A 26,810-nucleotide genomic window follows, 5' to 3' on the forward strand; every position below is an offset into this window, starting at 1 on the left:
GTACATGATGCTCGCGTCTTCAGGCACTCTGTTCTGTTTCGAAAGCTGGAGGAAGGGACTTTCTTCCCAGACCAGAAAATAACCGTTGGGGATGTTGAAATGCCTATCGTGATCCTTGGGGACCCAGCCTACCCCTTAATGCCATGGCTCATGAAGCCGTACACAGGCAGCCTGGACAGGAGTCAGGACCTGTTCAACTACAGGCTGAGCAAGTGCCGAATGGTGGTGGAACGTGCATTTGGGCGTTTAAAAGCGCGCTGGCGCAGCTTACTGACTCGCTCAGACCTTAGCGAAAAGAATATCCCCATTGTTATTGCTGCTTGCTGTGCGCTCCACAATATCTGTGAGAGTAAGGGGGAGACATTTATGGCGGGGTGGGAGGTAGAGGCAAATCGCCTGGCCGCTGATTACGCGCAGCCAGACACCAGGGCGGTTAGAGCAGCACAGCAGGGCGCGGTGCGCATCAGAGAAGCTTTGAAAACTAGTTTTGTGACTGGCCAGGCTACGGTGTGAAACTTCTGTTTGTTTCTCCTTGATGAAATCGCCAACCCCCCCCCCCACCCGGTTAACTCTACTTCCCTATAAACCAAGCACCCCACCCTCCCCTACCCTCCCCTCTTCAAGCACCACTTGCAGAGGCAATAAAGTCATTGTTACTTCACATTCATGCATTCTTTATTAATTCAGCACACAACTAGGGGGATAATTGCAAAGGTAGCCCAGGATGGGTGGGGGAGGAGGGAAGGAAAAGGACACACTGCACTTTAAAACTTTCAAACTTTAAAACTTATTGCTGTGGAAATCATCTAGGGTGGAGTGATTGGGTGGCCGGAGGCCTCCCCACCGTGTTCTTGGGCGTCTGGGTGAGGAGGCAATGGGACTTGGGGAGGAGGGCTGTTGGTTACAGAGGGGCTGTAGCGGCGGTCTCTGCTCCTGCTGCCTTTCCTGCAGCTCAACCATACGCAGGAGCATATCAGTTTGATGCTCCAGCAGCCGGAGCATCGACTCTTGCTTTCTGATTACAAGCTGACGCCACTTATCCTCTTCAGCCCGCGTTTCAGCACGCAACCTCTACTCTTCAGCCCGCCACCTCTCCTCTCGCTCATATTGGGCTTTTTTAAAATCAGTCATTGACTGCCTCCACGCATTCTGCTGTGCTCTGTCAGCGTGGGAGGCAGTCTGTAGTTCAGTGAACATTTCGTCACGCGTCCTTCGCTTCCGTTTTCGAATATTCACTAGCCTCTGTGAAGGTGAAACATTTGCAGCTGGTGGAGGAGAAGGGAGAGGTGGTTAAAAAAGATACATTTTAGAGAACAATGGGTACAGTCTTTCACGTTAGATTTTGCTGTTCACATCACACAGCACATGTGCTTTCGTTACAAGGTCGCATTTTTCCTCTTATATTGAGGGCCTGCCGCTTTTGTGTGAGAGATCACTCACGCAGTGCCAGGCCACAGCTTTCAGCTTTCAGGCAGCCATGGTAAGACACAGTCTTTTGGCTTTTTTAACCTTGTTAACAAGTGGGGATGGTTTAAAACAGTACTGCTCTCATTAACCATACCAAGCACCCGTTGGGTTGGCCATTTAAAATGGGTTTGCAATGTAAAAGGAGGGGCTGCGGTTTCAGGGTTAACATGCAGCACAAACCCAACTAACTCCCCTCCCCCACCCACCCAATTCTCTGGGATGGTCACTTCACCCCTCCCCCCCACCGCGTGGTTAACAGCGGGGAATATTTCTGTTCAGCAGAGCAGGAAGGGGCACCTCTGAATGTCCCCTTAATAAAATCGCCCCATTTCAACCAGGTGACCGTGAATGATATCACTCTCCTGAGGATAACAAAGAGCGATAAGGAATGGATGTTGTCTGCATGCCAGCAAACACCGGGACCATACGCTGCCATGCTTTGTTATGCAATGATTCCAGACTACGTGCTACTGGCCTGGCGTGGTAAAGTGTCCTACCATGGCGGACGGGATAAGGCAGCCCTCCCCAGAAACCTTTTGCAAAGGCTTTGGGAGTACATGAAGGAGAGCTTTCTGCAGATGTCCCTGGAGGATTTCCGCTCCATCCCCATACACGTTAACAGACTTTTCCAGTAGCTGTACTGGCCGCGATTGCCAGGGCAAATTAATCATTAATCATTAAACACGCTTGTTTTTAAACCATGTGTAATATTTACAAAGGTACACTCACCAGAGGTCCCCTGTGTGCCCACAGGGTCTTGGGTGAGTTCGGGGGTTACTGGTTCCAGGTCCAGGGTGATAAACATATCCTGGCTGTTGGGGAAACCGGTTTCTCCGCTTCCTTGCAGCTGTGAGCTATTCTCTCCATCCTCATCTTCCTCGTCCGCCAAACCCGCTTCCCTGTGTCTTTCTCCAGTGAGGGACTCATAGCACACGCGTGGGGTAGTGGTGGCTGCACCCCCTAGAATGGCATGCAGCTCCGTGTAGAAGCGGCATGTTTGCGGCTCAGCCCCGGACCTTCCGTTTGCTTCTCTGGCTTTGTGGTAGGCTTGCCTTAGCTCCTTAATTTTCACGCGGCACTGCTGTGCGTCCCTGTTATGGCCTCTGTCCTTCATGGCCTTGGAGACCTTTTCTAATATTTTGCCATTTCTTTTACTGCTTCGGAGTTCAGCCAGCACTGATTCATCTCCCCAGATGGCGATCAGATCCCGTACCTCCCGTTCGGTCTAGGCTGGAGCTCTTTTGCGATCCTGGGACTGGGACTGGGACTCCATCACGGTTACCTGTGCTGATGAGCTCTGCATGGTCACCTGTGCTCTCCACGCTGAGCAAACAGGAAATGAAATTCAAATGTTCACGGGGCTTTTCCTGTCTACCTGGCCAGTTGAGAGTGCTGTCCAGAGCGGTCACAATGAAGCACTGTGGGATAGCTCCCGGAGGCCAATAACGTCGAATTCCGTCCACACTAACCCAATTCCGACCCCCTAAGGCCGATTTTATCGCTAATCCCCTCGTCGGAGGTGGTGTAAAGAAACCGGTTTAAAGGGCCCTTTAAGTCGAAAGAAAGGGCTTCGTCGTGTAAACGTGTCCAGGCTTACTTCGATTTAACGCGGCTAAAGTCGACCTAACCTCGTAGTGTAGACCAGGCCTGAGATTAATAGGCAGCTAGAGTTACATGGCGTATCAGCATAAAATTCAGGGTGTTTCGTTTCTCCTCCTCTTGGACTGGAAGATCTCTGTAAAGGCAAAACTAAAAAGACAAACATTGCTTACTTTTTGAACTAGAAAGCAAACTTTTGCTACTAAAGTAACTCAGTTTAGGAAGTCACAAGTGTTTGAATAGCTATAATCAGGAGATTGCATTATAATGGAAAAGCAAATATTAAAAAGAGCCAGTTTGTTACTTGGTTCAGGGAAAAGAAAATATAGTAACAGTTAAACAATACAAAGAAAAGATGAAACATTTACTTCCCTTCCTAAAGTATTTCCCTTAAGAAAATAAAAACTATTCAAGGTAGAAATAGTTAAGGCCAGGTCTAAACTGCAAATTTTTGCCAGCATAAGTTATATTGGTGAGAAGGTGTGATTTGTGACTGACATAGCTGTGCCAACAAAAGCCCCTAAGATAGACACAGTTATACCGGCAAAACTGCACTTTTACCAGCATAGCTTATTTTGCTTGTGGGGGAGGAACTGGAATAAGTGCAACTTTGCTGATATAAGCTGCTTCCCTATGTGGTGTGTTTTGCTGGTACAATATATCAGTCTAGCTATACCAGGAAAATCTTTCAAGTATAAACCTGGCCTAAGAGACAGAACTATTTTTTAAAGCTAAATTCTGTCTTGAGAGCTAGATAGATAGATAGATACACACACACAACTATTGGAGTGTGCACACATGTACATTTAATTTAAGTTTCAGAGGCTTGCCCAATCTGGGGTTCAGATAAGGAGATGATAATCTCTTTTTATGAAGTAATTTACACTTTAAGGTTTAAATAAAAACAAACAGAAAAACAGAACTTTCTATATTGAGCCAAACAATTAAAGCTCAATAACTACCTGATAGGTTATCAACAGATCCGGTGCTTTAATTTGTCTAGGTCCCTCTGTATCCTATCCCTACCCTCCAGCGTATCTACCACTCCTCCCAGTTTAGTGTCATCTGCAAACTTGCTGAGGGTGCAGTCCACGCCATCCTCCAGATCATTAATGAAGATATTGAACAAAACCGGCCCCAGAACCGACCCTTGGGGCACTCCGCTTGATACCGGCTGCCAACTAGACATGGAGCCATTGATCACTACCTGTTGAGCCCAACGATCTAGTCAGCTTTCTATCCACCTTATAGTCCATTCATCCAGCCCATACTTTTAAAATAATATTAATTTTGTATTAATTCTAATTGCCTTCTGGTTTCTTAACTTTTAGGATACATTCAGGTCACATTTTCAGGCTTTTCTCCACAACCACGAGGGCTAGAAATAATACATTTTTACTGAAAGCTAAGATTTTCATGTAATCACTTGACTCCAGGAGCTAAGGTTTTAAGCAAAACAATAAATATAATTAGATTTTCAATAAGATTACAAAAGTTGGCAGTATTGGGCTTATCTATTGAGAGGTTGTACTGCTTTAGCTATACCACCACAGTAAAAGCAGTACAATCCCCTTAGTGTGGAAGTAGTTATACCACTTAGAGCCCTGCAACCCGACTAGAACCTGTCAGGACCTAACTAAAAGTGTCGGGTGGGAAAACAACCAGACCCTCTCAGGCTCAGCTGCCTCCTCTCAGGCTCAGCGTGACTGCTGCCATCTCACTGCACTGTGTGTACTGAGGAGCTGCAGCACCTCTCATTCTGCAGCACACACACATCACAGCAAGAGTTGGCAGAGTAGAGGAGTGGGCACACAGCTACTGCCATGCCAACCCCCTGGACAGGAGGCAGCAGTGGCACTGGCTCAGGTTCAGGAGAAGCGATAGGTTTGGGTTGGGTCAGAAAATGACTTGACCCTCTAGGGCTTGGGTCTGGGTTGGGCCTAAAAATTAGTCATGAGCAGACCTCTAATACCACTATAAAAGTGCTCTAGACTGGGCCAAATTTTTGTCCGTTATGGTGGATTTGAGACTGCCATAGCTATTCCTGTATGGTAAGGAGAAGAAGCTATACTAGTACAAGGCACCTTTATATCACTATAACTACGTCCATGCTTGGTGGGAATGGGTATAACTATTTGGTAACTGAATAGATATACCAGTACAAAAATTGTGTGTACACCGGGATGAACTCATTGCTCCAGGAAGTTGTTGAGGCCAAAAATATTGGACATTTGTATGCATAACCAAGAATAGCCTGCATTATAATTAAGGCTGCGAGTTTGTCATGGAAATCACGGATTCCGTGACTTTCTGTGACCTCTGTGACTTCTGCAGTGGCTGGCTCTCGGGCTGCTGGACCAGCTCAGGCAGCCCCTGGGCCAGTCGCACTGGCTGCTGCTGGGGCAGTCTCAGGCCACCGCATCCCCCACCAGCAGCAGGAGAAGTTTGGATGTGGGAGGGGGCTCAGGGCTGGGGCACAGGAGGGGGTGAGGGCTCTGGGCGGCGCTTATCTTGGGGGGGCTCCCCAGAAGCGGCAACGTGTCCCTCCCTCCCAATAGGAGGTGTGGAGCTAGGAGCTTAGGGAGGGACACATTGCCACTTCCAAGAAGCCGGGCAGGGAGCTTGCCAGCCCTGCCAACTTTCCCCCTACACCAGCATCAGCAGGGGTCCCGGGCTGCTCCCGCGGCAACACCCACGGCATTCCATACCCAGACCACACCCACGGCATTCCCTCAGCGCCCTCCAGCACCCTCCCCCCAAGCACCTGAAGTGCCCCCCGGGCCACTCCAGCCCCAGAACCCACGGCCCCCACACAAGCACCCACGGCACTCCCAAGATTTAGTCAAGGGTATAGTACAAGTCATGGACAGGTCATGGGCTGTGAATTTTTGTTTACTGCCCATGACCTTTACTAAAAATACCCATGACTAAAATGTAGCCTTAGTTATAATTCATAACATTTTTGAAGGGATATTAAACCCAGTGCCAATTTCTAACCATTAGAAATCAGGATGAAACCTAATGTGGGTGACAGATTAACCCACATTTGCCACTGTGGGGTTGTTACATCTTCCTCTGAAGCACTTGGTACTGGCCACTGTCAGAGGCAGGATATTGGATTAGATGGACTTTAGGTCTGACCCCATATGGCAATGTCTATGTTCAGGGAGGTTCTGTAAGATCTCAGAGGACCACCTCCACAGAGACAACTGTAGGATCAAAATCTCACTGTGCTGTCTATAAATTCCATCAGTATTAGAGATGGTTAAAGATGATACAAGGACATGACATCCAAATAGGAACTTTTTATAATGGGAGACTGTTTGAAGAGTGGAGGATAGTCAGGCATTTATAATGTTAGCTCTTCTATCTCATCTGGGGTTTGTGTTTCTAAAGCACATAAAGAGTATATAGATTCTTTATTTAGTTATTTTAGCTAATAATTGCATTGCAGTCAGCAGATGGCAATTTAATTTTTTAAAAGGTTTCTCATTAAAATGAGAATTTGTTAACAAACTTTTAAACTTAATAGCAACAATGCGTGTGTGCGCACATACAGTTTCTCATTTTGTGAGAAAGTTCCTAAATTAGCCACGCACACTGTTGAAAAGGGATGTAACAATATTTGCTAAGGTCCAGTTCCCATAGAAATCATAACTTTGGCTGTCTGGATTTTTCTTTGTTTAAAGTCTTGAACATAATATGGAATTTTACAAAGTTTCATTGAATTTCTTTAATTTTAAAATACAAAAGTGAAAAATACTCAATGCACATTGAAACAAACATTTGTGATTTAAAAATGTACATTTATGGCCCTCAAGATAAACTCATTGTATGTATAAGCTTTGAGTTCTGCCCTGCATTTATTGACATTATTGCACACACAAGTGAATGCAACTTAAAACATAAAAAATCAATTTTGATTTCAGTGTCTAGAGTTCTCTATGGCCTATGCATAAAACTGAAGTTGTGCATGAAACTGAACTTGCATGCATTTATTTCAGTGTGGAATGTATATATTTTAGAGGAAAAATACAGGCTTATCTATTGAATTAAATGCTCACCTGTAAGTGACAATACTTGATTCGTTAATGAGAACACTGTTTCCAAGAGAGGTACAGTGGATGCACCTTTGTGAATTATATTGCTTTTACTGCAGGTGGAATGTAGGACAAGGACAGCACAGAGGCAATGGGACACCAGGAGTAAAACCCATTGTTTTTTTCTTTTGTATTCCTGCAGATCTACAGGACAGTTCCACAAACTATGGCCTTTACTCATATGCATAGACATGTGCAAGACTGATGTTATGCATGTGATTAATGCCATTAAATCCCCAGGGGAGTAAATGTCTTTGTTCCCTTTTCTAAAATCTTCTGAGTTCAACATGTGTGCAAAGTTACTCACACATAAAAGAACAGATTTGGATGTGATCTAAAGTCCATTGCAAGCACTGAAAAGATTCCCATTGACTTTAGTGACCCTTGGATCAGGCCCTTTCAGCATTTCTCAAATGCGGCCACCAGGGGCTTTTCTTGCGGCCACAGCCTTCTGGGTGGTTATGGGAGGGTTCAGGGGGGGAGCAAAGCAGTGGCCCCTCTCAGGAGACACAAAAGCTGGAGGAGCAGGCAGCCAGTGAGTTTCCCACCTTCCCAGGGGCGGTGGGGTTTGACTAGCCTACAGCCCTAGGGTGGTAGGCTCCAGCCACGGGGCTTTGGGCTCCATTCCACAAGCTCACCACCCTTCCCCCACACTGCCTTCCCTAGTGCCCCATTGCCCCTGGCTCCTGCTGCCTTTGTGCCCACCTCCCCATCCAGGGCTCAATTTGTCCCCGGGATTGCCAGGGCTGAGTAAGTCTGCTGTGAAAAGTGGTATTTGTGGGTTTGTTAATATCACTTTTCATAGCAGACTTAGTAGCTATCAAGTCTTTAAAAAAAAAAAAAAAAAAGACAAGAATGTGCAAAGCACCTTATTTGTGTTTCTGTTCTGTTTAGGCCCAGTAAAGAATAGAGACACCTGTAAATTATTTTTTATTATTGAGTTTGCAAAAAAAAGTCCTACATAAATAAATTACAATGATTTGGGCATGTATATGTGCATATTTATTTGTTTTTCCTAAAGTTAATTAAGTATTTTAGGAAAAATGGTCAGAGCAGCCACCAGCACGAGTTGGTGGCCGCACTCTGAGGCCACCAAAAAATTTGTTGTGAGAACCCCTGCCCTACATGACCTTCTATACCATAGTCCAAACTAGATTTCACCATGCAACTCCACGCACATTTTGTCCTTCTACCTCCATTCCATAAGATGTGGTTGAATGAACTTGAATGCTGGACATTTTCCACCCCCCAACCAAACATACAGAGATAAGACAGCAATCCTAGGAAGACTGTCTTCTAGGTGACAAGACATATGTATGTCTCTCTTATATAAAGGAAAAGATAAACTAGAAGTATTAATACCACCTTAGACTCTAGGTGAATTAAATTTGACTTCGAAAACAAAAATAGAGAAAATCTTAGGTTTCCAAATTAACACATTATTTTGGTCTGTTTTGGGAAGATGAGGAAAATAAAAAGAGTGTAATTGTCACAGGGTGCTCTACTCACAGCTAGGATGGTACCTCCTCCTGGTCACTCTGCAGAATAGCTCACCAGATTAACACCCCTTCCTGCTGTTGCTCACCATCCCGCAGCCTCTCTTGCTCCAGGAGCTGCTGAAGCCTCTCCATGACTTGGGCCTAAGCATTCCCCACTTCTGGGGTATAGACCTTCAAAGTCTCAGTCACTCCCACAGTGACCCAGACAGTCTTCCAGTATCACTTCCCCACCAGTATCACTTCCCCCGTGGCAGGTAGCCTAGGCCCACTCTCTACTCCAGGTTACACTCTACAATACACAGCCAAGGTCTGTTCAATCCCCAGCCTAACTCCCTGGGCTACTTCCTACCCCAGCACTTCCCCTTCTCTGGGCCTTGCCAGTCTCTTTACTTCCAACTGTGAGCTATTTGTTGCTTTAGCCTCCAAACACACCTCCCTTCTACCAGGAAGTGTCTAGAGACTATCTCCCTATAACCCCCTTCCAGCTATCAGATCTCTGGCTTTATAGAAGCCCTGTCTGTTCCCACACAGGTGAGCTTCCCCCTAATTAGGGCATGTGTGGGGTGGACAAAAATAGAAGGAATGCCAAAAACAGAAGGAATATTTGATAACTGAATTCCCAGAAATTGTGATATATGATCCCTTATTTCATACCCTCCAGTATAATGAGATACTTTTCCAGTATTATTCAGAAAAGTTTGAAAACAGCAGTAGTACACCTGATCTGGAATAAAATAGCCAAATAGCATTGTGCATTTTACTGATGATGAAATCTCAGCTGATAGAGGTTTAAAAAAAAAAGAAGAAGAAAGTAAAATTGAAATAGATTTTCAGCGGGGAAGCATTTTAATGATTAAACTTGCATTCTCCATAGGAAATTGAATAGACTGATATGCCTGATGGACTCTTAAGTTGATAGTACGGTAGGGGAGTTTTACCCAGAACCCTTTTATTTTTTTTAAATGGTGTATTTTAGAACTAAATTCCGCACAGTTGGATACGATAAAAGCAGGGCAATACCATTTGCCAAAAAGACTGAGATTGAATTCTCTTGCTGGATTTATTTATACTTTGTTCCTTAAATCAATAGGGAAAAAATCTATTTAGGATTTTGCTAATACAACATACTAAGGGGGTTTCCTGAGGAAGGAGTAAAATCAATACACTGAAGAAGATTGTTATTCTTAATACCAGGACAGGCTGTAAACCCATGAGCCCATAAACTTGGGGTCCACTCCAAGTATATCAAGAAAGGAAAAGAAAATGTAATACTTTGTGGAGGGTAAATGTCAGGAATTAGGGCTTGCAGCTGAGCCTGGGACCATTAGATCTACCTCCATAGTGAGCAACAGAGGATTCCCAGCTGAATCAGTGCTGGCTTGCAGTGGAATCACCTGATTGGCCAGACTGTCTGATTGGCTGGAGGAACCAACAGACATGCTCTTAAGCCTAGCAGCAGCAGTAAAAGACCAGCTGCTTAAAGAATTTGTTTATGGTGGTGGTAACTTCTTTGTCTGCTTGTTCCCATTCCTGCCATGGTTTGCTCCAGATAACAGGGCTACTGATACCTGATCTAACCATTAGGCACAACCACCTGCATCCCACTCACTGACAGTAAGGGATGTGAGATGACCACAGGAAGCATATCAAAATTTCTCACATGAAGAAAAAGAGAGCTAAAAAGTAACTAACAAGACAAAAATAATACTTTGCAGATGGAGAGCAGGTTTAAACCAAGCATCTCAAAGTGCTTTTAAAAAACGTAAGGGCAAATCATCTTCCTGTGCCAAGCTCAAGTAGCTGGTGTGTGAATCTGTATGAGCGTGCTCAGAGAGGAGCACGTTCAAGCAGGGTAGTGGGAATGGAATCTCCCCTCACCTGCCCCTCCTCCCCATGATAGGATGCTGTTAGCAGTATCAGTTGAGCCCCTTTTGGGAGCCACCACTCTCATCACTAAGGCCTGGTCCACACTAACCCCCCACTTCGAACTAAGGTACGCAACTTCAGCTACGTTAATAACGTAGCTGAAGTCAAAGTACCTTAGTTCGAACGTACCGCGGGTCCAGACGCGGCAGGCAGGCTCCCCCGTCGATGCCGCGTACTCCTCCCGCCGAGCTGGAGTACCGGCGTCGACGGCGAGCACTTCCGGGATCGATCCCAGAAGATCGATTGCTTACCTCCGGACCCGGAGGTAAGTATAGACCTACCCTTAGAAAATGCAGGGCACTGGGTAGCTACAGTAGGAGGTGGGTGTTTGGAAGGTTAATGGGGATCACTTACATCTATATGGAGTCAGATGAGGTAATTAGCTCACTAGCTGTGTAGCTTGGAGAAGAAAGCAAGCAGTATAAAAGACTGAGCGAGGAAGTAGGAAGGAGGCCCCTTCTATCTGCTGCTACATTATGTTGCACCTGGAACATAGGGCAAGAAATAATAATAAAAACACTTGGTGAAGGTACCCTAGTGGTGTATGTGTGCTGTTTAATCCCCAGGAAGGCTTACCAGCTAGGGTTTCCAAGGCTGGAGCGGGTTGTACTCACCCTGAATAGGGAAGAGGATCTATTATTACATGAATCCACCAGTCCTGACCCTGGTACAATCCTGAAGCCTCCATCTTGTCAGTCTCTACTTCATGGCATGGAGGAGGTCTGCACGTGATCTCAAAAATCTGTCTGTCTAATATAACAGTAATGAGGAGGGATTTCATCTACCCTCATATAGGATAATCAGATGTTATCATCGGATAAGGTTTAGAGAATTAATCTCTCAACACCCTAAATTGTTGCTTCTTGAAACAGCTAGTTCATGAGCACACAAGAGGAGAAGCTATTCTCAACTTAGTCCAGTAACGCTGGTTGTGAATTTTTTCAGCTAATAATTTATTTGTTGAAAAATGCCAATGCATCAAACCCAAAACTGTTTGTGAAACAGGGTTGGGTTTGACGAATCTACCAGCTCAGAAAAATGTCAAGAGATAAAGTATCAAAATTGTTGAAACATTTAGTTTTGACATTTAAAAAAATACTTTTACAGTTCAAAATGACTTTTTGTTTAGAAAGTTAAGCTAATTAGACAGAAAAAGGGTTTATAAAAGTCAAAACTGAAACAAACTGTTTTGAAACTTTCAAAACAAAATGTTTTTATTGACCCAAAACAAACAAAACGTCTGTTTTTCAGTTCACAGGTATTTTTGAGATTTCAGCTTTTTATTCAAGACAGAAAAAAATTTCAAACCCTTGAAAATATTTGCAGGACTGGAAAACCATTTCCCACCCAGCTCTACTCCTAAAGGAGTTAGCTCAATAAATAATTAAGTTGAACCACTAGTAAAAGTGACCACACTATAATTAAATTCAACATCCTCAGGGGGAGTACCTGACCTAGTATGAAACTATGCATTAGAAAGATGGATTTTAAGCAATTGGGAAGCTAGTCAAAAAGATCCTAAAGAAGCATTTTCAACAGTTTTGACAGCTGAACCCCTCTCCAAGAAAATAAAATCAATCACAGCCCTCTTCAGTTCTGCCATGTGAGGTAAGTTAGGTCTATTTGAATAACATACTTTTTATACAGCCAAATGCAAGGTCATATATCTAAGAACAAAATATGCAAGTGACATTTACAAAATGAGGAACTGTATCATGGAATGCATCAATGCAGTGACTCTGAAAACAACTTAAGCGTTACGGTGGATAACCAACTGAACATGAACTCCCAGTGCGATGCCATAGTTAAGAGGACTAATGCAATTTCATGGATGTATAAACAGGGAAATATCAAGTAGGAATAGGAAGGTGGCATTACCCGTGTATATATCGCGTTAGTGAGGCCATTACTGGAATACTGCAGTCTGTTGTCCACATATTAAAAAGTATGTAGAAAAATTGGAAATGGTTCAGAAAATAACTACGAAAGATGAGTGTAACTTCCAATGGAAGCTGTGCTGGCATAGTTGAGGGAAGAATTTGGCCCTTTTTTAAAAATTGTGTTTAAGCAACATTATATAAAGGTAGCTACACTTTGAGCTCACATTATCATTTTGTAAAATTTCATTACAGTTCTGTTAAATAACTGCACTGTTTTAAGGGTTAAGATTTGACCACAGTTATGTAAATACCACCTCTACCCTGATATAACGCGACCCGATATAACATGAATTCTGATATAACATGGTAAAGCAGTGCTCCCGGGGGGGCGAGGCTGCGCACTCCGGCGGATCAAAGCAAGTTCGATATAAAGCGGTTTCACCTATAACGTGGTAAGATTTTTTGGCTCCCGAGGACAGCGTTATATCGAGGTAGAGGTGTATAGTTTAGCTCAAACTGGTTTAGAAGTACCTGGCATGGACAGGGTTTTGTAGGATGAACTGGTGAACTGGATAAGTCTGTCCTCTCTGATTCTGCTTGCATGAAACATTTTAAACCCTTGAAAATATTTGCAGGACTGGAAAACCATTTCCCACCCAGCTCTACTCCTAAAGGAGTTGGCTCAAGAAATAATTAAGTTGAACTACTAGCAGAGCAGAGCACATCACTACTGAACAAACTATTTGCAGAGTGACTACTTCCATACCAAAAAGCAAAGAGAGGTTTGTCTTGATCATTCAGTCAAATAAATACAGCCTGTTGTTATTAGAATTAAATATGCCTGTAGTCGAGTCAGTTAAAAGTAGGTAAGCATATCTGAGGCCAGATCTACACTATAAATTAACATCGGTATAACTACACCCCTGAGTGACGCAGTTAAAAAGACCTAACCCCCAGTGTCGACATAGCTACTGCCTCTCGTGGAGGTGGATTAACTACGCCAATGGGAGAAGCACTCCCATCAGCGTAGTAGCGTCTTCACTGAATCACTGCAAGATTTTACATGTAGACTTACCCTAAGTGTGTGGTAATCCAACAGTACTGATTGCATGGTCAGATACTCCACCCCACACACTCCTATTTAAATGAATGCATTGGTACATGTTGAATATCTGGCACTTATCTTATCACATGTATAAGACTGGAGTGGAAAAACACATATTCTGTATGCAGTGTCCATGATTTTCAATATTTAGAACTGTTATTTCTACACTAAACTCTTTCAAAAGGTCTAACTTCTGGTAAGTATAAGGTTTTAATATCTGCCTACACACAGCCTCCAGCTATGCTGTGTGAGTGCTATAGCCAGCCACCTATGAATTACACTGCAGGGCAACACCAGCAAATGCCCAGTGCCAGACTTTCCCCCCATCTTGTACTGTCCAGCACCCTCCTGGACAATACAACCATGTATAAAGTCTATCAGTTCATTAATAGAAAATGATACACACAAATCTTGTTATCCCAAATGAAGTTTCCCAAACACTTCACTCCAAACACACTGATTTAGTTAAAACAATAAAACAAGTTAATTAACTACGGAAATATAGATTTTAAGTGATTACAAGTAATGAGGCAGAAAAGTCATAATTGGTTACAAGTAAATAAAAGGTAAAAAATTTAATACCTAACTTAACAAACTAAGTGAAATCAAAGCAAAGAGTCTTTCTCACCACATGCTGTAGCAGTCTTGCTGTCTGAACTCCTTTCAGACAGGCTCTTTCCCCAGTCTAATGATGCTTCCTTTGTCCTTCAAGTGTTGTCGATGCCATTAGTAGAGGTGAAGGGAGAGATGAGTCTGTTCCCCATTTTTATATCTTTTCCTCCTCTTTGAGAATTATCTCCAGCTAGGGTTCAGGAGACAGAAAGTCTGTGGAATGGGAACTTCCAGCTGTTTCTTTGCCAAGATCTAAAATTCTCACTCACACCCTTTTTCCTGCCAAAGAATGGCTACTTAACCAGGTGATAGTCCATTTGATTTTGTTCAGTTGGTGTCAGCTTTTTGCTGAAGAAGGCAATTGGGTGCTTCTCGTTATTCTCCCCTGTTTGCATTAGTACAGCACCCAGACCAATGTCTGGTGCATCTGCACACAGTTCAAACATTTTGTCAAAATCAGGGCTAGCTAGAACAGGCTTTTGAGACAAGATTTTCTTTATCTTATCAAATCCTTTCTGGCATGCTTTTCTCCAAATGACTCTATTTGGCTGGGTCATTTAACATAAATCTGTGACCTGAGATACGTCACTGAACCCATGCACAAACTTTCTGTAATAGTTTACCAGATCTATGAAAGATAGGACCTGTTTTTTGGTTTGGGGTACAGACTGTCACAGTGCGCATCTCCCTTCCCTCCATTTTCACATCCACCTCCATGGCAGGGCCTATGTGTTTCCCCCTTCCCCCACAGTTAGGGGCTGTATGTGCCTTTCCTTTGGCTCCCCACCAAAGTACTTTTCTTTCCTTGAGATTGGAAGGGACCGATGGAGGCTGGTGTCCTCTCTCTTTTCCTCACTGTGGGAGACTTTGAAGAGACAGATGCTAGGAGGAGGGAAGGTATGAAACCTCCTCTCCTGGTCTGAGGATTCCCAGCTTTCTGAGCACTGCTTCACAGCTGCTAGGTGGCTCCCAGGGTGGGATATTGTTAAACTTGAAGGCACTAATGGGTACCATCAACTAAGTTTGATAAGTTTATGGACGGGATGGTATGATGGGATAGCCTAATTTTGGCAAATAATTGATCTTTGACTATTAGCGGTAAATATGCCTAATGGCCTGTGATGGGACACTAGATAGGGTGGGGTCTGAGTTACTACAGAGAATTATTTCCTGGGTGTCTGGCTGGTGAGTCTTGCCCACATGCTCAGGGTTAACTGATCGTCATATTTGGGGTCGGGAAGGAATTTTCCTCCAGGGCAGATTGGCAGCGGCCTGGGGTTTTTTTGCCTTCCTCTGCAGAGTGGGGCACGGGTCACTTGCTGTAGGATTCTCTGCACCCTGAAGTCTTTAAACCACAAGTTGAGGACTTCAATTGCTCAGACATAGGTCAGGGGTTTGTTACAGGAGTGGGTGGGTGAGATTCTGTGGCCTGCGTTGTGCAGGAGGTCAGACTAGAAGATCAGAATGGTCCCTTCTGACCTTAAAGTCTATGAGTCTATGAGTCTATAGACAATTGCAGAGGGGCTTGAACCTGTGGCTGTGTTAATCAGATGGCATGGGCTTAATATGTCTCCCTTTCAGGTCTCCAATTTCCCCCCAAATCAGTAGAGTTCTGGCTACTGATGGATAGAACATTCTTTGAAATTTTGGAATTGATCTAATGCAGCATTCCAAAGTTATCACATTTCATACATATGTACAAACAAACAGAGAAATACTGTCGGGTTCAGTGCAAGGCCTTGCAAACCCTGCCAATTATTCATAGGCATATCTAAACAACCGGTGGGGCCACTGGACAATTGAGATGTTAAAGGAGCACTCAAGAACGATAAGACCATTTTGTGGAAACTAAATGAATTCTTTGCATCGGTCTTCATGGCTGAGGATGTGAGGGAGATTCCTGAGCCATTCTTTTTAGGTGACAGAACTGAGGAACTGTCCCAGATTGAGATATCATTAGAGAAGATTTTGGAACAAACTGATAAATTAAACAGCAATAAGTCAGCAGGACCAGATGGTATTACCCCAAGAGTTCTGAAGGAACTCAAATATGAAATTGCAGAACTATTAACTGTAGTCTGTAACCTATCATTTAAATCAGCTTCTGTACCAGATGACTGGAAGATAGGTAATGTGATGCCAATTTTTAAAAAGGGCTCCAGAGGTGATCCCAGCAATTACAGGCCTGTAAGCCTGACTTCAATACCGGGCAAACTGGTTGAAACGATAATAGAGGACAATATTGTCAGACATATAGATGAACATAATTTGTTGAGGAAGAGTCAACATGGTTTTAGTAAAGGAAAATCATGCCTCACCAATCTACTAGAATTCTTTGAGGGGGTCAACAAGCATGTGGACCAAGGGGATATAGTGTACTTAGATTTTCAGAAAGCCTTTGACAAGGTCCCTCACCAAAGGCTCTTATGCAAAGTAAGTGGCCACGGGATAAGAGGGAAGGTGCTCTCATGGATTGGTAACTGGTTAAAAGATAGGAAACAAAGGGTAGGCATAAATGGTGAGTTTTCAGAATGGAGAGAGGTATACAGTGGTGTCCTCCACTGTTCTGGGACCAGTCCTATTCAACATATTCATAAATGATCTGGAAAAAGGAGTAAACAGTGAGGTGGCAAAATTTGCAGATGATACAAAATTACTAAAGATAGTTAAGACCAAGGCAGACTGTGAAGAGCTACAAAAGGATCTCTCAAAACTCGGTGACTGGGCAACAAAATGGGAGATGAAATTTAATGTTGATAAATGCAAAGTAATGCACATTGGAAAACATAATCCCAACTATACATATAAAATGATGGGTTCTAAATTAACTGTTACCACTCAAGAAAGAGATCTTGGAGTCATTGTGGATAGTTCTCTGAAAACATCCACTCAATGTGCAGTGTCAATCAAAAAAGCGAACAGAATGCTGGGAATAATTAAAAAAGGGATAGATAATAGGACAGAAAATATCATGTTGCCTCTATATAAATCCATGGTATGCCCATATCTTGAATACTGTGTGCAGATGTGGTCGTCCCATCTCAAAAAAGATATATTGGAATTGGAAAAGGTTCAGAAAAGGGCAACAAAAATTATTAGGGGTATGGAACGGCTTCGCCTGAGGAGAGATTAATAAGACTGGGACTCTTCAGCTTGGAAAAGAGACAACTAAGAGGAGATATGATTGAAGTCTATAAAATCATGACTGGTGTACAGAAAGTAGATAAGGAAATGTTGTTTACTACTTCTCATAACACAAGAACTAGGGGTCACCAAATGAAATTAATAGGTAGCAGGTTTAAAACAAATAAAAGGAAGTATTTCTTCACACAATGCACAGTCAACCTGTGGAACTCCTTGCCAGAGGATGTTGTGAAGGCCAAGACCATAACAGGGTTCAAAAAAGAACTAGATAAATTCATGGAGGATAGGTCCATCAATGTCCCTAGCCTCTGTTTGCTAGAAGCTGGGAATGGGTGACGGGGGATGGATCACTTGATGATTACCTGTTCTGTTCATTCCCTCTGGGGCACCTTGCACTGGCCACTGTCAGAAGACAGGATACTGGGCTAGATGGACCCTTGTCTGACCCAGTAAGGCCATTCTTATGTTCTTATAGGTGCCAACTTTCTAATGTGCCAGGTGTTCCTCCCAGCCCTGCTCCAGGCCACCCGCCCACTCCACCCCTTCCCTCAAGGTCCCACCCCCACCCTGCCTCTTCCCACCCTGTTCTGGCCCCTCCATCGAGTGCACCAGCCCTCACACCTCCCCTCTTCTCCACAGCACCTGCTGCACGCTGCAGAACAGCTGTTCCATGGCGGGCAGGAGGTGCTGATCAACGGGACCACCAGCGGGTGGGAGGCGCTGGTGGGAGGCGCTGATAGGGGGGCTGCCGGAGGGTGCTAAGAACCCACCATTTTTTCCTGTGGGTACTCCAGCCTTGGAGCACCCACAGAGTCAGCACTTATGCAATTATTAAAATTCTAGAAAGCAGGAGTGGAGACAGATGCTCCAAGGATTCCCAGCCTCATACTCTCTGAATATATCTAATATAGTATCAAGTAACCCTTTCTCATTTTTTAAGTAAGTAGGAATTTAGTTTCCCAGCACTTCTGAAAATAGGTCATTTTTACGTAGGTGCCTAAATATAGACATAGCTGCCTAACTTTAAGCACCCACATTTAAAAAATGTTGGCCCTGACATTTTAGATCCCAAATCATTACACCAGATATAGAGTTGCTTAAAATCACAAGTTCATGAGATCACACATCCCTGTGCTTTTTAAGGTATGAGTGATATGACCAACCCTTGCAGTGAAAACATGGAATTTTAAACTTGTACCTTAAGCTCTAGTCTTCATTTGGATTTGTGTTGATGGATGCTCACACCTGCACAGTGTACATACTCTTGACTATTGAGCTCCAAGCAGAATGGTATCCTTAATTTGGCAATATTCCCACTGGAGTCAAGGAAATTTAGCCTGACTAAGGGCTGCAGGATTGTGCCCTTTATTTGTGTGTTTACAAGAGACTATAGCAAAATATTGCTTTAAAACTAAAATAGTATAAGCTATTTAGGGTGTGCACACATATAGATTCTGCAGGACAGAGCAGTAAACTCCATTCGTTCTCCTCAGTGAACTCTGTAAACCATGCTACTGAGGTTCAAACTCAGTATGACTTGGGGCCTCAACAATGTCAGGTACCACTTACCAGGAGGTTGTGTTGACTTGCATGTGGTGTCTTGTGGGTGTGGATTCACCGACCTTTCACTGGTTCATTTTCCCTTCTCTGAGAAACCATGAGGGTAGTAAGTACTTATACTTCTGAAAGCTTCCATCTTACCACCCCTTGTATTGCAAAGTTACTAGTAGCAATAGTGAGATGATCTGGCCTACGCTGTCATCAGTATGTAGATACATTTAGATCTATGCTTCCTTTCTCTTTAATCCAGGTACTGAAAATGTTGTGCTGGCTCAGTCTCTGACAGAGATACAGATAGACATGTAGATGGGAGCAAACAAACTTCAGCTCAGCCCAGATAAAACTGAAGTGATACCGAGTACAAAAAAGCAGATGGAGGGCTGGATGAAACTGAAGGGGCTGCCAATTGGAGGAGTATGTCTGACCTTTGATAATACGGTTTATAGATTTAGAACCATCTTAGATCCAGTTATGTGAAAAATCACTTCTCTCTGGTGTCCCGTCATGTCAGGACTGCTCATGCTGTCTGTTCCTGGCATTAAACACTCCAGGACAGGTGGTAGGGCTCTATCAGAGTAAGAGTCATGCTTCTGAGCCTGCTCCTGACAGGGGTCCACCAGAGGCGAAGTTTTGAAAGTGTCAGGTTGCAATGTAAGGACGATATCTGTGGGCAGTTATTTTTATGAACACTTGGCAGTAAGAACATAAGTACATCATTGTAATAAGAGGATGAATGGGGAGACTGTCAGTAAGTCTTATATTTTGATGAATTTGTTAATGGCTATATTTTAGTTATGTAAAGTGCCCAGGTGCCACAGCTAATGGGCATCCTTATACATTTCTAACTAAATGTTTTAAAAACTACATAGTGATCTCGGTCATTTTCAAAAAAATAAGAGGAAAGACAAGTACAAGAATATGTCTGCTGGAGGATAAATGACTTAAACTGCTTTCCAACATGCGATGAACATCAAATGACAAGCTAAGGCCCAAGGGGGGATGTGTTGACAATTAATATTAAACTCAGCTAGACATTTATAAATGTGATTGATTTAAATTAGGTGCTATTCCATAAACATCTGAATCTTTATGTATACTTCTTCATTTGTCCAGCATTATTCCTTAGAAAACCAGAGGAGGAGGATGTATGGGGAGAGCCACTTCTACCGTCTGCAGCGGGACACACTTCACACTCACACAGTTTGTGGAAACATGATTCTTTTATTTTGAAAAATCATAGCAAAACGTTGCTCATGGCATGGTCAAGAGGCTTGCAAAGGGAAAATAAAACATCTTTTCAAGTACATTTTACAGGCATGTGGCTAAAATATTTGATTTAATATCCTGATGCAGAAATGGAGGAGTTTTTAAAATAATTGTATTAACCTTAAACTTGATTTCCTTAGAAAGGTATCACAAGATTGATTTAGAAGGAAGACTACCAGATCCAAACTTCACATGTTTACAGAAGCATTTCCCCTTCACACAGCACAGATAGTGGAAGATAGTCTGTGGCGGTAAGAGATATGCAGTTTCAGAACTCCATGAAAAGAATCTTAATGAAGTAATTTTGTGTGACAGAAATTATAAGCAAGAAGCAACATGAAAATATTGGCAGATGGGTTGTACTCACAATCTGAGGTCTGCGAAACTTGGCAGGTTAAGTTCACATTTTAATTACGAATTAATATTTTTAAAATGCATTTGTTTTATTGCCTTTGCGTCTTTCCTTATTGCCCCTTTGCATATCTTTTCAATTTTATTCTTATTTATTTTTACAGAACCTATTTCCTAACCATTACTTATTCACCATTGATATATCCCTTGTATAACAGGTTTTTCACTTGCTTCCTTGATACATTGTGTGCTAAATTTCGGTTTGTATTTTTTGTAATTGTGTGCACAAGTGGTCATTTTGACATCTAACTGGCTATCTACAGATGCAGTTTCCCAGTTTGCCTGAAGAAGCATGGTATCTATCTATCTACCTATCTATTTATCTATCTATAGATAAGCCAGTTGGGTACTTCTTAAAAACCAAGCCCCACATGGGCTAAAACACATATGCCATATTTTACTTAACAAATATAACTCCTTAGTATGGCATGGAAGAAGGGAGAGAACACAAATGAAGAATGCACAAGTATATTAGTTAATAAAAATTTCCTCCTGAATATTGTCCAGATAAGTGGCCAAATGTTCTTCTCAACCTTATCTGAGCAACCCAACTGATTTCAGTGGGCTTATTGCCATGACTTTATTATGATTACTTAACTGTTATTGCACATATGTAAATGAGAGGACAAGCTGACCCATCTATTCAGTCCTGTGTCATCTTTCAAATTGTCCATCCACAATACTAACTCTAGTGATTCTTTAGTATGTAAGCCTAGAAAATAATCTTTGTAGGAATCTTCAAGAAAACTAGAAAGTTAAAATAGCTTCCGAATAGAATGACACACTCTGTTATTTATAATACCGACTCTTTTCTCCCATAATAATAATGATTAGATAATTATGACGCAAGCCCTGGAAAGTTTTGACAAAGTGGAAGGAACTGGGATTTCCATTTGTGGACACCTCTGAACTGACCTCAGAGACGCTGATGACATGATGCTTTCTGTGATCACCACCAATGCAATGCAATGAATATTGGAGTCTGTAAAAATAGTTAGTGAGGAATAGGGACTCTATCTCTGAATGTGCCTATTCCTCACTGAATGGTGACATGATTAACAAAAAACAGAACACAACCAGACACCACAATTAATGGTCAAGCTGTAGAGGCAGTAGATACATTCAATTATTTAGGATCATATATATCCAACCAAAGAGGCTGTTCCAAAGAAAGCAGAAGAAGACTAGGAATATCTGGCTGAGCCAAGGCCTCCCTTACAAAAGTCTGGAAAAAAGCATGGCATCTCAAAATATATGATGGTTGGGCTGGTGAAAAGCTTAATTTTTTCTATTGCAATCTAGAGATGTGAATTGTGGGAAATGAATGCTGCTGACAAGAAGAAAAAAGAGATGTAGTTCTGGCAAAGAATATTGCATATCTCTTGGATGGAAAAGATGATGAATGCTTGTTAGAAATATTATGGAAAGAATCAGACTGTGATATGAGAAATCGACAGGCATGGTGATCAGCAAGGAGTATCAGCAAGGATCGACAGGCAAGGTGATCAGCATCATAGTAGACCAGCAAGGAGGTGGATAGATGGTGTGCAGCAGATCACTGGGAAGTCTGCTGTTGAAAGCTAGAAGCTAGCAATGAATCAAAAAAGTTTCCAAAAATACTGATGTCACCAGTATTCAGACATGAATAACTGGATTTTACTTACTTGCTCTTTTGTCCATCTGTGGACAACTGTCCATCAGTCTATCCAGACTGAAAATAAAATTGAAAGATAATATAATTAATAATAATACAGTAGCCACCTTTCTTTGCTTTAGAGGAATTATGACCAGTTATCTAGTGGTTGACATGTCAGGATTATAGTTTAGAGACGCTTATATATGTATTAATCAATAAACCCTTATGCTTACCCCGATGATCTTTTGTGCAACTCTTCTGAGTTCATCATATAAAGCTTTACGCATCTTATTCTTCTTTCAGTATTAAAACAAAATGTTTACAGAACTGACAGCACAATTATAGAGCAGTAAAAGTTATGACAGAAATGCAGCTCCTCGCTAACATTTGACAACTCCTAGCTTGGGAAGGTACAGTAGATGGGTAGTAGTGCTCCTAGTATGATCAGCATATTTATTCCTTTCATTCCAAGAAAAAAATACAACACTAAAAAATCTCAGTTGCTATGACCACTGAATTTTATAGAATCTCAATTATTCACAGCGGAAAATACTGAATTTATATTGTCATATATGTAGGATTAATGGCCTACGTTTTCAAAAGTGACTGGAGATTTTGGGTGCCTCAATTTTTACTTGCCCAATTTGCCAAACCTCTGAATATCAGGCTCCTTTAAGCTGTCTCAAGTTGGACATGTGAAAATTGAACACCCAGAATCACGAGGCCCTTTTAAAAAATTTGGGTCCCTAAATAATATAAAGTAATTCTAAAAATATTGCTGTTTAAATCAGTTAGAGAAAGAGAGAGATTCTAAATAAGAATGAAGACGGAGTTCCATTTGAAACTTGATCCTGCTCCCATTTAAATAAATAACAAAACTCATATTGACTTTAATGGGAACATTAACAGGCCCTTGATATATGTTTGATTTGGGATTTCCCAGCTGTTACTTTTGCAGCCTTCTTGACTGTGTTCAATAGCACCAAGATCTTAAGATTCTGAAATCACTCAGACATAAGAAAATATAAAATCAAAAAGGCCTTTTTCTGCCTTTGAGTTCTGATATTCCTGAGAATTATATTATCTCTTTCTAAATCAGTAACTTAAAATAAATTAGTAAATAACTTAACATAAAAAAAGCAAGCAGACATTTATGTACAGTGCAATCTGAGAGAGACACTCCTATATATATACTGAAACTGGAGTCATACCTCATTGGTGCTATGCAATTTAGCTGCTATATGGCCTGTTCAATAGTAGGGTCGATAGTTTCTTACAAAGCCCACTACTAACTTGTAGAAAGGCTTAGCCTGCACTGCATCTATATGGCTATGAGGGTTAACAATAAAGTTCAAATAGGATCTGACCTTTCGTACCCATCCCCCAAGGATTTTTGCTGATGAAATACTGCTATGAAGATCACACTTGCTATATTTTTCAGTATTTGTCTTTCCTGATGCCTGCCAGAGAACTAACACATAATTCCTTTGACAAATTCAGGATAAAACTTCCCTGTTTCAGAACGCTATTCATTTACTGATTAACTTACTTCATGGCTGAGTACTTCTGCTAGGTCGTGCTGTACTAATGACCAGAGCAGAGGAATTGAGTGCAAACCAATCAGAAGTAGGTAGGCCTGGAAGTATTCCAGATTTTGTTCAATTAATTACTGAAATTTCAGGAGCTTTGGGGACAGAGTTGAAATCAAGTACAAAAAAGACTAGATTCAAATCCTGGAAGGGCAGAGAGAGAGAGCAGAAGAGAACCTTGCTGTAAGAGAGTATTGTAGCCATCGCTGTCATGAGTCAGACAAGGTTGTGAAGTAGGGGACACAAGGTTATGCAGATATTTTTGTTAACAATGATTTTGCAAAGAACTATAACTGTTTATATTTAATTTATTGTTGTTTATTTTGCTCTCTCTCCTGTATAACAATGGGCTGAACCTGCAAACCCTTACCCCCTGACTTCATTGGGACTACTTATGAGAATGAAGACTATTTATGTGCATATGGATTTGTTAAGATCTGGCTCAAAATTAGTATTACGATCTCTTTAAAAGATTTACCACTTCTCTCTGGCATTTTTACCTATAGCAGCCCCGATTCCCTATCACAACAGCAAACTATCATAAATGAACTCAGAAGTGTTTCAAATATAATGCCTGATACTGCGTGGTACTATCTCCACCTCCTACAGAAGTCAGTGGGAGCTGCTGCTGCTGAATACCTCATAGGATCAGGCCAATAAAAAGGTACAGTAGAATCTCAGAGTTACAAACACCAGAGTTACAAACTGACCAGTCAACCACACACCTCATTTGGAACCGGAAGTACATAATCAGGCAGCAGCAGAGACAAAAAACCAAAAACAAACAAACAAAAAACCCCAACCAAATACAGTACAGTACTGTGTTAAATATAAACTACTAAAAAAGATAAAGGGAAAGCCGCATTCTTCTTCTGCATAGCAAAGTTTCAAAGCTATTTTAAGTCAATGTTCAGTTGTAAACTTTTGAAGGAACAGCCACAATGTTTTGTTCAGAGTTACGAACAACCTCCATTGTGTAGGTGTTCGTAACTCTGAGGTTCTACTGTATATTCTTCTCTCTGTGCATGGATTTGAATCTTATTAGTACTATGGGGACAATGACACATGCACAGGCAGGAAAATAGGCTGCCCCAAGATTATAGTTACCATATATTTTTCATAGTCAATGGTTCAATTCTTGATTTGTTTTCAAAAATAACATTCAGCTGAATATGTTCAGAAGGTGTCACAAAGAAGAGAAGGTTACTTACCTTATGCAGTAACTGAGGTTCTTTGAGAAGTGTATCTTTTGAATCCAGGTTTCAGAGTAGCAGCCGTGTTAGTCTGTATCTGTATCTGTATCTGAATCCAGGTGAGCCTGGCATTTTGTATTAATTTTTTCTATCTAACTAAATCTAAAGAACAACTTGGAGATAAACTCTGTTGGTTTTTTTGTTTGTAGTTTGAAACTAAAACTTAAGACTAAACTTAATACTAATACTACGATATGTACTACTGAAATCTATCTAATAACTAACTCTACTATCTAAATTAATATTTCAGACCCCGCTTGTGGAGCTCCGTCTGCAGCCGAGGACGGTTGAGAAGGAACTAGGGGTGGGGGTGGCCGGGACGCGTGAGCGCTAGCAGCACACAAGGCGCCTACGGCGCATGCGTGTCCCAACCAGGCACTGTTAACAAATGTCTTCGATCAGCGGCTCTGGGGCGCACCGACTCCTAAAGTGTAGCACCCATAGGGACACCAGTCAGTGAAGTAGTACTAGCTATGCAAAAAAGAGAGGAGAGGATGGTTTTATGATAAATAGTCACTGAACCAACAAGAGATGTTACAATTTTAGACTTGGTTTTGGAAAGAAGTGAAGACATCACAGAAAATAATCTTGATACGAGTGATCATGAATTGATTCATTTAAATTAAATGGAAGCACAACAAAAACCAGGTCTTCAGTTATGTTTGGTTTTTATTTCAAAAAGGCAGACTGTTAGAAATTAAGAGAATTAGTCAGAGGAGTCAACTGGACTGAAGAGCTCAAAGATTTAAATGTGGAGGAGGCTTGGAATTTCTTTAAATCAAATGTACAAAAACTATCTGCAACTTGCAACCCAAGCAAGAGGAAAAACACTTGTAGGGAAAGGCTCCAAACCCAGTTGAACGAGTAACCACCTCAAAAAGGTTGTTCGGAGTAAGCAGAGAAGCTATAGGGAATGGAAAAAGGGATTCATCGGCAAAGAAAACTACATCTTGGAGGTCAGAAAATGTAGGAATAAAGTGAGATTAAAATAATAGGAGGATTTTTAGTTATATAAATAAAAAGAATAAGGAAGGATGAGGTTGGAATGCTATGCAGTGTGGGTGGGGAGGAAATTAAAGATAATCTAGGTCTGATCCCAAAACTATATGCATACTTTGCCTCAATTTACAGTAATTTAGAACATGGGCATGAAGACAGGATGGCTGATGTGTACAGAAATGGAAATTACCACATCTGAAATGGAAGAAAAATTTAGAGGTTAATGCACTCAGATTGGGGGGAACTGGATAATTTCCATCCCAGAACACAGAAAGAACCTGCACATGAGATTGCTAATCCTGTAGCAACAATTTTAAATAAATCTGTATATTCAGATGTGGTACCATATGATTGGAGAACAGCTAAATGTTTTACCTATATTTAAGAAAGGGGAAGAAGGTGATCCAGTCAATTAAAGACTTTTTAATCTGACCTCAGTAGTATGCAAGGCTTTAGAACAAATTTTGCAGAAAGAATTATTACATTCATGGAAGTAAATGGAAAAGGGGATGTAATGCAAAATAGGTTTACTAAATGTAGATCATGCCAGACTAAGCTGGTATCCTTCTTTGAGAAGATATCTTAAGCACAGACTGGTGGGACCGCATCGTGCTGCAGGTGTGGGACGATTCCCAGTGGCTGCGAAACTTTCGCATGCGTAAGGGCACTTTCATGGAACTTTGTGACTTGCTTTCCCCTGCCCTGAAGCGCCAGAATACCAAGATGAGAGCAGCCCTCACAGTTGAGAAGCGAGTGGCGATAGC

Source organism: Emys orbicularis, chromosome 2 (assembly GCF_028017835.1).
Source record: "Emys orbicularis isolate rEmyOrb1 chromosome 2, rEmyOrb1.hap1, whole genome shotgun sequence".
Lineage (NCBI taxonomy): Eukaryota > Metazoa > Chordata > Testudines > Emydidae > Emys > Emys orbicularis.